Below are 11,237 nucleotides of genomic sequence, written 5' to 3'. Positions count from 1 at the left end.
ACACACACACACACACACACACACACACCCCACAGGCACACACAGAGATTGAGAGATAACCTAAAGGTTATAAAATATTTAAAGTAAACAAGAACAAATAAAGAGAGAACTGAAGGCTGTTACATTAACAAAGGGAATAAGTTTGTATTTGTGTAGTATAAATAACTGGCAAACTTTTAGTGGTACAAAATTTATTAACAGAAACAAAACTCAAACCCTACAAGATATTTTATTCCATTACTTTGTCATAACTACAAAATATAGCTAGCTAATCATTCAGTAAATAGTAGAATATGCTCAGACATTTCAAGTTGTATTTGACACAGGACTAAAAATGTCAGTAACCATGGCTTTAAAGTATTTTCATTTTCTTTAATAGAGATTGGGAAAACAGGAAATCAAAGGAGGATTGTCTTAATTGGAACTTAACAGTGTGTCAGTAGATGTAGACTTTCCAAAGATTACAATGAAATAGACATATTGGCAGTTATTATAACCTTACATCAGTTTTGTTTGTTTGTTTGTTTGTTTGTTTAGGAAGAAAAATGTAACAGTGTAGTTTTTCCAGTAAAATATTTTGACACTATCTCTGAAGACAAAGATTGCCATCAACAGCAATTTTGTTTATGTGAGAAAATTATCTGAATTTCATGGCATGTGTCTATACAAGTAGTTCATGCATTTAGATCTACTAATATTCTCCTTTTGGGTGGAAAGTCTTTATCCTACTAGAAAATACTTAATTTTATAAGATAGTATTAATTATAATGTCTTTCTCTAGAAGACAAGCTACAAATATTTCTTGAAATTGTGAACTCTTGAACCACAAAATCTGCGAAATTAGACTAAAAGGTCTGGCAAAATAACAGGAATCAATAGTGTAAAAAACCATTCAATTTGACTTGTGCCCTCTTTGAAATAGGAAATAGTTACTATTTTTTTATTTATTTATTTATTTATTTATTTATTTGTTACAAAACTTTGCTAGATATGCAAGTTGACGTAGAAGTTATGATCTTCTAAGAACCAGGTGGAGTCTTCTGGGAGCATATACCTCTACACCTCTACATCAGGATTGATTTGTCTCCATGTAAAAAGGAAAATATAATATAGAGACACCAGAGACATATGCAAAGAGAAGTAACCACTAGAAATGGAAGCAAGAAGACAGGTGTCTGAAAGGCAAGGAGAGAAACTTAATAGATAATTAAATTTAAAGAACACAGACCTCCAGCTTCAAAAACTGTCAGAAAAATAACTTCTGTAACTTTAACTCCTGTCATGTGATGTTTAATTAAAACATCCTTAGAAAATTTGCATTAGTAAATTTCATGATTTCTATTATCCAAATTTTGTTGCTGGTGTTTTTAAAAGAATGATTTGCTCTAGTATACTATGAGAAATGCACCATGAACTGTTGATGATGAATTGGTGATATTTGTCTAGCAAATAGAAAACAGGTAAAAGGTCAGGCTTATCCTTACTTATTCTGAAGCTTATTAATATATTGTAGGCATTTATTCTTGGTTTTAAATATTTAGAGTAGAGCTTCTCTACCTGGGGGTCATCCTTCCTATGGGGGTTGAACAACCCTTTCATGGAGGTAGCATAAAAGATATCCTGCATATCAGATATCTATGATTCATAACAATAGCAAAATTATAACTGCAAAGTAGCAACAAATTAAGCTTATGGTTGGGGGGGGTCACCACTTCATAATTAAAGCAAGTTACTTAAAAATCAAATTTTAACTAAAATCAGGTATACCAAAGAAATTAATTTTGTCCCACAAACTCCTTAGAGTTCTTCTGAATATGACATTTAAAATGTTCACTAAACAAATTTTCCCATGGTAGGTAAGAGTGTTTGCTCCTAATGGCAGACCTATGTTCTCCTCCAAAGTAGAATATGCACTACAAACAACTCCACCTGAAATGTGGAAAGAGGGGCATGGGAAGAAGAGAAGAGAAAAGAAATTCATTCTCTAAATGCAGAAAATCTCCACCATGAACAAAGTTCTGCTAAACTTTAAACTGGTTTTATTCATACCAATTCAGGAATCAAGGTACTTCCTATAATAGTCTGCAGAGAAACAGAACCAGAGTAAGTAAAATGAAAGCTGACAAATCAGTGACCAAAACAAAGATTGATGAATGTAACATAATTGTGTGTGTGTGTGTGTTTGGGGGGGTGGGCAGGCAAGTAATAGCTGGCAAACAGGGTTTGATATATTTATACTGTGAGTGGATTCACATGATTATGGAGGTTGGGAAATCTCACAAACTTACGTCTGCAGAGCTGGAGACCCTGGATTGTTAGTTAGATAATTAATTCACTCTCAGTCTGAAGGCTTATTCACCTAGGAATTTCAGTTCAACCTTAAAGGAATACAGATATTTTGCAAATATAAAGGGATTGACACACAGGTATATATGTTCATACATTGGAGAGTCTAAAATGAACACCAATGTTTAATGAAATCACTCACTCAGATGAAGCACATTGTATTTTTCCCAGCTCTTTATTATGTATGGGGCTTTCAAGTATTAATAGAGGATAGCTCAGATTTGTGAAAGCAAATATAGGACTTACAGAACTCTACCAAATGATTTAGATGTTAATATCTCCCACAGACATCCTCACAAATATATTCAATAATTTTCCATATGTGTAGATATGCAGAAATATATTTATACAAATTGATATGACATAACACACACACACACACACACACACACACACATGCAGTCCAGTTGGTGAAGAGAATTAATCATTTCATTCTCCTAACAGGCAGCTGCTATTATCCAACTCTGTCAGAGAAAGAATTCTCTTCTTTGTCGCAATTGTCTCATTTTGATGGAACATGAGTAAGTAACAATGATAAGCTAACAGGCCCTACTAAGCAGGGTTCCTGGGGCTTTAACACTAAAGTCTGGCACATCTGGTCAGAGGCGTAACCTAGCAACTGCAAATGCCAGACAATTGTTAAAAGAATGTTAGAATGGTTGATGGTGTGTGGGTTAGTTAGTCCCATCATGTTTTCTCTTGTAGGTTTATGAAGGATTACAGACCAAATGGAACACCAGAACCATTGTTTGCAGAACTCCCTAACAAAGCAAGTGGATCTGAATCACAAGTGTGGCCTCAAGTCAATGACCTGCTGTATTTCAGACATTCTTTGTGTTTTTGATATTCTCATTTCACTACTTCTACTCACAAAAACTGTTAATATGCCTTAGAAGTCAGCACGCATCCATTTCAGAAGTTGCCTACATTATGAACTGACCTGTACTATATAGGAAAGCCTGGAAACTTCATGAAGAAGAGAAACTTTCAAAGACCATCCAAAATCTAGTATTCCTGAGCTCTCCATCTCAGAAATTCAGAGTTCTATTTATCTCTCTACTAAATCCTTTAACATTGGAGTCCCCATATATGTACATAAGGAGGAAAGTTCTTACTACATATTGGACTTCGAAGTCTTCAGCTCTGGACATTGCCCAGAAAATTTTACCCAAGGTGCTGTGTAAAGCTTGTGAAACCCATTCCATTCAGAATAACAATACCAGCCAACTCTAGTGTATTTTTCCTATTTCACTGACTGCTAATGCTGACCTGCAACAGGGAGTTCTGGGTTGAATGACTTACGGCTTCCTCAATTAGTTTTTAGTCTGGCAGACACTGCCACACAGCCCACCATTTCCCTGGGCAAATTACCTGTCTGTTTATAGCAGCAGCCCACAGAACTGAAGTGTAATACTGACAAACCAATTTTTCAAATGAATTTGTAGAGACTTCCGCCGAAAGCAAGACAGCAGAAAAAAAAAAAAAAAGAATGTGGTTCTCACAAGAGAGAAATAGATTTTCTGCTTTGGCTGTTTATAAGAACTTCAGATGATAAACGAGCTGATAACAACAGTATCTGCTGGTTTTCAGGGAGAATGTCTCTGTCTCATTCATCTAGTTATCAAAACATTCAAGATATCTGAATAGTATTTAGAAAGACACTTGAGAAATATTGATAATATTTCCCTCATTCTACATGTATTCCCAAAAACAAACCAAAAATGATACCATACACATTCTCACTAGGGATCACTACTATTCCAGTATAGATGGCGTTCTATCTTCAGTCTCAATACATTTATATTCATCTCCTTTTCTGATTAACTGACATCATTTTTCTTGACTTTTATTTCTGTCTTGTTTTGCATATACCTGTTTTCTTTCTTATACTTAATTTGATTTTCTCCATCTATTTATGTGCTTATTGTGAGTTTATGTGTCTGTTCTTATTCATATGTGTAAGTATATCCAAGTACATGCCACTGATGATGTGTCTGATAGAGGGACTTCATGTATGTCTGACAGAGGATAATCATCAGGTTTAACTCCTTACCTTTCCACCTTGTTTAGCACAGTGTTTTGCTACTAAATTACCATGTTAGCTGGCCTGCCAGCTCCTGAAAGTCCTAGTGCCTACTCTTCCCTTCTCCTTATAAAGGTATGCTAGGATCCTGTAGGGTTAGCATATAATTTTATGGTGATTTCAAGGCTCAAACTTAAGACTTCAGGCTTGCATCGTAAGTGCATTTTTCCACTTAGACTTCACCAAGAGATGCTATTAAGACCTTTATTTGCATTTTCACTATGTTATTAAACTGACTCAAAGACTTGGCAAAATAGAGAAGTTGCGTTCTGGCATTTAATTCTTATGAGTTGGTCTCATAACTTGTCAAGTATTACTTTGGAGACAATATGCCTAAAATATTAAGTACAAATTTAAATGAAAGCCAAGAAAGTTGTCAAGGCAAAGTTCTGAATCCTCAAAGCATAGATTTATTGTTTTGTAGAGAAAGGTTCAGATAATTATTCAATTTAATTTTCAGCTTCAGGGATTTTACTTATTTATTTACTCATTCATTCACCATGGGACAATGGATATGTAGTACACCATGAGAGTTGAGGTCAAAGGATCAGCTTTTGGGAGATAATTCTCTCTTCCAAATATGGGTCCAAAAGATAGAATTCTGGTCCTTTCAGATTTAGGGACAAGTTCTTTTACCTACTGAGCCAACACACTGGCCATATTGCTCCATATTTTAAGACAGTGTTTCCACTGTGATTTAATAAGTACTTATTCTCATGTCTAGTCTTATATATGCTTTAATGTAATATATTTTTGAGTTGTGTTTTATTCTATATTTGAAAACCTGTTTAGTGAGTTTAGACGTGTTTAATAGACTAGTAAATTCCAAAAACGAGAAATCCATAGGATTGGAAAACAGAAGTAAACTTGGACAGTTGATTAATGTGCTTTCTAAAGAGCAAAATATAATAACAATATTTCTATTTAACTTTAAGGATAATATGTTTATTTAACATTTACTACCAAAGTTATACAGTGGTTTCTTTTACTGCATATCTATCCATGCATTTGTTTAATAAAGTACAACATTATCAGCAAATTAATGGTTTACACACTACACAATTTCAATCCAGACAATATCCCAGTTCTGAGAGGAATTGTTGGACATGAGCTTCCACTTATATATTAATGAAAAGAAGAATAACCTTAGCTTCTCTAAGTGTCAGAATATTTTATAGGGAGACAAAATAGATATCTGTGCCTGACACATGCAAAACCAGTATGTATTCATTATTGCAAAATAAATGAAGTTTTATGTCTTCAAGAATGAGTGTTTTAAAATAGCAAATGACTGTGTTTATATGTCTGAATTTTTACTACATTGAATTATTTGTCTAAGGAATCAATAAGCTAATATTGAACCTTAAGTATTCAGAAATGAAAAATCTATACAATTGTTCCTACAAGTGAATGTAGCATTTTTTCCACTCCCCCACCAAAGGAATACATCTACAGACATTTTTCCTATACTGAGGCATTCAGTTTTTGGAACACTAGGCATCAAACTCACGGCTTTCTGCTCTCTGGTTAAGCCTTCTACCATATGAGTAACGTGGTAGGACCTTGAAATTATTCTTTATATGTGTACTTAGATCTGGAAATTCATAGTTTCCTTTTTGAATTCCAAGAGTTAATCTTCAAAACTAGTGCCTATACTAATGTTAATCAACGGGTGGCTACACTGAATAACCAGTGCAGGTAAACATGGGGCAATTCAGTTGGATGAACTACTTTTCCATATTTCTTTAACATATTCTTCTTCTGACTTTTCTCTTTGTAGTCACTAGTCATTATTTAAAGTTAAAAAATAGACAGAGAATTTATTTGGAATCCTATTAATCTTTAAATAACTTACAAATGAGCAGTATCTTTACAATCTTCAATCTTCTTATAGAAATCTTTTGATCTCCCATTTATACTCATCAGCAAAAGTTTCTGGATTAGTAACTTACGTCCATATATTTCATCTCCTGACTATTTCAAAAAGTAAATTGTTCTTTTTTGTTATTTTGAATAATATTTATTCTAAGATAACCTATTTGTTGATGGCCTCTTACTTATAGACCCATAAAGAAAATTATCATAAGGAACTCATACAAGTCTATGATTTGCTCCAAACAAAATTTTATTAATGCTGAGTGGAAAAAGAAAGTTGAAGGAAGGCACATATACTAAGTACTTTACTCCTGAATACAAAATTGTCAGGTGTTTCTAGCTTACCTTTCATTGTATGAGAAAATATCCTGGTTTGGGAGATACTCAATTCAATGGAAGATGTAAATCTGAAAGATACTACACTGAAGTGCCTATGCTACAAACATTGACTTAGGTACAAATGCCTATTAGAAGTCTATCTTTGCAGTAATGCACTAAGTTTCAACCAATTAATAGCAATTGATCACAAACCAATCACAAGCCCTGACACAAGAAAAGGCCTATTTGTAGCCAACAATGTATTGTTTTTGTTTTATTTTATTTTATTTGCCTTAGGATTCTTAAAGTACATTCCTCACTGCAGCATACTGAATCCCTGCTGATTCTGATATTTAATGAGTCTGATGTCTGGTAATTGTTGGCAATGCCAAGCTTATGATTCACTCTTTGCTCATAGGCATTCATTAAATTTGATTTGTCAAAGTTCAGCTTTTAACAGAAAATCAAACATACTCTAAAAGTGATATACAAAAGATTTAAAAAACATATTGAGATGGAGTTCACTAAAACCATACCCATGGTTTCCAAAGAGTACCCTGTGTATCTATATGCTCTATGTATAGTTTTTAAAAAAGTCAAATGGATTAGCTACATACCATGAAAAATTCTCTTTTTATTCTTTTATTCATTTTATTCATTCATTTATTCACTTATTTTTGAGTTATAATATCATTTTCCATTCCCTTTTCTTTCTCAAAATCTTTCCATTCAACTTTTGGCTCTTTCAAATCTATGGCCGCTCTTTTCTTTGTTAATACAGTCATATAGGTTTATGCATATAAATACATTTGTTGTTTTTACATATGTTTCCAGGACTTACAGCTTGGTTTTAGATAACTAATTGGTGTCCTGTTCCATGGAGAAGACCATTTCTCCCACCCTCAGCATATCTTTATTGAATGCTATGAATCATTCTTTGTTAAAAGTTGAGGTCTCCAGTGCTTTCCCTCAAACCTCACTTGAAATTCTGTGAAAACAATTTCATGTGAGAACTCACTTCGTCTGACAGCTGTTGTCTCATGTTCAAATATTTGAAAATTGGATTTTCAAAGTCATGTATATGCATTTAATTGAATTCTCAATAACTGATAATCTTAACATAAAATAATTTAATAAACTCCCATATTAAAAAGGAAGAATAAGTGATCATGCTTAGATCTGCATGTGTTGAGTAAGAATCACCAAGAGGCACTTGCTGAAGTGAACCTCCTTGGGAGGTTCAGCTTGCAACTGACCAATGCAGCTATGAATGCTTAGACCCAACAACCAGACTAAGCTCAGGGACCCTGGTTGAGGTGCTAGTGGAAAGATTGGAGGAGCTGAGGGGGATTCAACCCTATAGGAAGAACATCAGCTGGCCAAACCACCTAGTGCTCCCAGGTACTAGAACTGATGGTCCAAGGAGTGTACAGGGAGGGATCCATGCCTCCAGAGAATGGCCTTGTCCAACATCAATTGGGGGGTAGGCTCTTGGTCCTTGGAGGTTTGATGCTCCAGTGTAGGGGGATGCTGGATGGGTGGGGCAGAAGAAGTTGGGTGAGTGAGGGAGTACCCTCAGGGAGTCAAAGGAGAGGGAGGTTGTGGGATGGGGAGCTTTTGAAGGGGTAACTGGGAAGTGGGATATCATTTGATGTAAATGAATGAAATAATCAGTAATAATAATAGTAATAATAATAATAATAATAACAACAACAACAAGAACAAGAAGAAGAGCAAGAAGAACAAGAAGAAACATCTGAGTGAAGGGAAGCTAAATTGAGAATATGCTCTTCAGGTGGAGGCAAATATTACTCTTTCATTTTCACATTCAGTAATCACTACAAAGATCAACTCTCCCCTAAACCCCCTTTTGATGGTTTAAAGAGAATAAGAAAATTCTGAACTGATATTCACCTAAAGAGTCAACAAATCAATCACTGAGGCCATGCACAACTGTTTGTGTCTAACAACCAACATTCAGGCAACAGAGCAACAGGGGTGTAATTTACCAGGTGTCCAAGCTGATTCTAGGCTACATAGTGAGTTACAGACCAGAGTAGGCTATAGAATATAAGTGTCACAGGAAAAACAAGAAGAAACAAAACTGACCATGATATACATATATCTATGCATACATATACATACTCATATACATATATATTGCATGTGAACAGTGTTTATTACTAGAAGTGAAAGAAGTAGCTGTAGTGGCTCTTCCTGGTTGTCAACTTGACTATATCTGAAATGAACTATAATCCAGAATTAGAAGGCTCACCTGTGGCCCCAATCTGGAGGTTGAGAGATACAAGTTTCCAACATGAATCATGGCATGGAGATCTTTAGGCATAGTGGCTATGAATCCCAGAAGATTAAAATAGGAAGATTTACGTGTTCAAGGTCATCTGGGATTAAAGGTGTGGTGGCACACACCTTCAATATGGGCCACACCTTTTGCTGGAAACCTATATAAGGAAATTGGAAGAAGGAAGGCTTGCTCTGCTTCACCTGCTTGCCAACCAGTGTTGGGAGTTGGACTACAGACTATAAGTCATCAATAAATTCCTTTACTACATAGAGACTACCATAAGTTCTGGGACTCTAGAGAACCCTGACTAATACAATATTGGTATCCGGAGTGGCTCTAGAGGAGCAGAAGTATAAAATGGATCTTTTAAAAATCTGGAGATGGTTTGAGAATCCATCATCTCCTTCAACTACTGAAACCTCTCCAAATTTTCTCCCTCCTGGGAGCTCAGAGAATACTGAAGACCTGTAGTCACAACTATATTTCAAGTTTAAAGAAGCTAATGCCCTTGATTATCTTAATGAATTAGGGGATTCGGTGTACAAAGCTTTCTACATGATGGGGAAGAAATTGGAAAATGACTTTGTTGGCTGGTTGCTTTTAGCATCTCGAGAAAAAATGATTAAGGAAAATAAGGAGTTTCGAGAAAAAACGGTGAAGGAAAATAAGGAGTCGTGTGATAAAATCGAAAGGCTCCAGACACAAGTGAACGATCTAAAAGTTGCTAAGTGTGTCCTTGAAGAGAATCTTCTCTCCAGCAGCCATAGAGCTCAAATTGCTGAAAATCAAACTGAAGCTCTCATTATAAGGTTGGCTGAATTACAGTGAAAATTCAAATCTCAGCCTCAGAGGGTGTTAGCGGTTGAAGTAAGGGCATTAGTTGGCAAAGAATGAGATCCTATAACTTGGGATGGGGGTGTGTGGGAAGACCCCATTGAAGCTGAGAATTTTGAATCTTCAGATTCTCAAGGGTTTGCCTCACCTGAGGAAGAAGTACCCTCAGCCCTATCCCTTGAAATAATGCCTTTCCCACACAAGGAAGCTAATCCCCCAGAGTCCGATAAACCAGCAGTGACTTTCACTGAAGGAAATGCCAGACAAGAAAATATTGAAGTTTCTCAAGGCCCACCAATAGTTTCTTCTAGACCTATAACCAGACTCAAGGCAAGACAGGCCCCCTAGAGGGGAGGTAGAAAGTGTAGTCCGTGAGGAAATTCACTACACTACTAAGGAGCTTAATGAGTTTGCTTATTCATTCAAGCAGAAGTCAGGGGAATATGTGTGGGAATGGATTTTAAGGGTGTGGGATAATGGTGGAAGGAACATAAAACTAGAGCAGGCTGAATTTATTGACATGGGCCCTCTGAGTGGAGATTCTAGGTTTAATATGGAAGCTCGCACAGTTAAAAAAGGTGTCAGACGTTTGTTTGAATGGTTGGGTGAAGCATTTATCAAAAGACGGCCTACTGAAAAGGAATTAGAGATACCTGATATCCCTTAGCTTAGTGTTGAGGAATAGATTTTTTGGTTGTGAGCCTAGCCTTTAACGGCTGAGCCATCTCTCCAGCCCGAGGAATAGATTTTAAGGCTTAGGGAAATTGCAATGCTAGAGTGGATACATTGTGTAAATTCTAATCCTCCACAATGGGAAGGTCCAGAAGATATGCCCTTCACCAATCCTATAAGACACACTGGTGAGAGGGGCAACAGAACATTTGAAAAGTTTTGTTCTTGCCCTTTTCCTTGTGCCAGACCTTAGGGTTAGAGATGCTGCTGCTCAATTAGATGAATTAAATTCACTGGGTTTAATTTTGCTCCGAGGTAACAAGGGCCAGGTGGCAGCATTGAATTGCCAGAGACAAGGTGATCATAGTTATTATAATAGACAGTGTAGATGAAACAATGTTTATAATGATATAACCCGTAATGGTCAGCACAGGAGAGGTGAAATTTATAATTGCATGACTCATTTGGACCTTTGGTCCTAGCTAATCAATCATGGTGCTTCCAGGCACGAAATAGATAGGAAGACCACTGCATATCTGTTTGACCTGTATAAGCAGAAAAATTCTCAAACAAATGAAAGAAGGGCTACATTGGATTATGGCAAAAGGCACTCTCGGCCAGTGAATCGATTTCTAGACTTGAGCCAGTTTGCAGATCCAGAACCCCTTGAATGAAGGGGTGGCCAGGTTCCTCTGAGGGAGGATCTTGATAAGATTCCTAAAAGTTTTGCTGTTAGTCTTTCTCCAGTTCTTCCCCAGAGGGACCTACAGCCTTTTACAAGAGTAACTGTACACTGGGGGAAAG

General features: G+C 36.1%; 2 long non-coding RNA genes across 2 annotated transcripts in view; both read left to right on the top strand.

The window, feature by feature from the left end:
* Positions 1-1,308, top strand: part of LOC116094266 — an 8,938-nt gene extending 7,630 nt beyond the window's left edge. Inside the window, exon 2 of the long non-coding RNA XR_004120016.1 lies at positions 989-1,308. This is a non-coding gene — a long non-coding RNA (uncharacterized LOC116094266). The remainder of the gene's footprint in view (positions 1-988) is intronic.
* A 607-nt stretch (positions 1,309-1,915) lies between these two features.
* Positions 1,916-3,921, top strand: LOC116094265. Its single transcript, XR_004120015.1, has 3 exons — positions 1,916-2,103; positions 2,791-2,867; positions 3,052-3,921. It is a non-coding gene; the product is annotated as an uncharacterized LOC116094265 (long non-coding RNA).
* Positions 3,922-11,237: the final 7,316 nt, after the last annotated feature.

The sequence above is a fragment of the Mastomys coucha genome, unplaced genomic scaffold (genome assembly GCF_008632895.1).
Source record: "Mastomys coucha isolate ucsf_1 unplaced genomic scaffold, UCSF_Mcou_1 pScaffold16, whole genome shotgun sequence".
Classification (NCBI taxonomy): Eukaryota; Metazoa; Chordata; class Mammalia; order Rodentia; family Muridae; genus Mastomys; species Mastomys coucha.
Note: the sequence above shows the minus strand (reverse complement) of the source record. Positions and strands in the feature narration are given on the sequence as shown.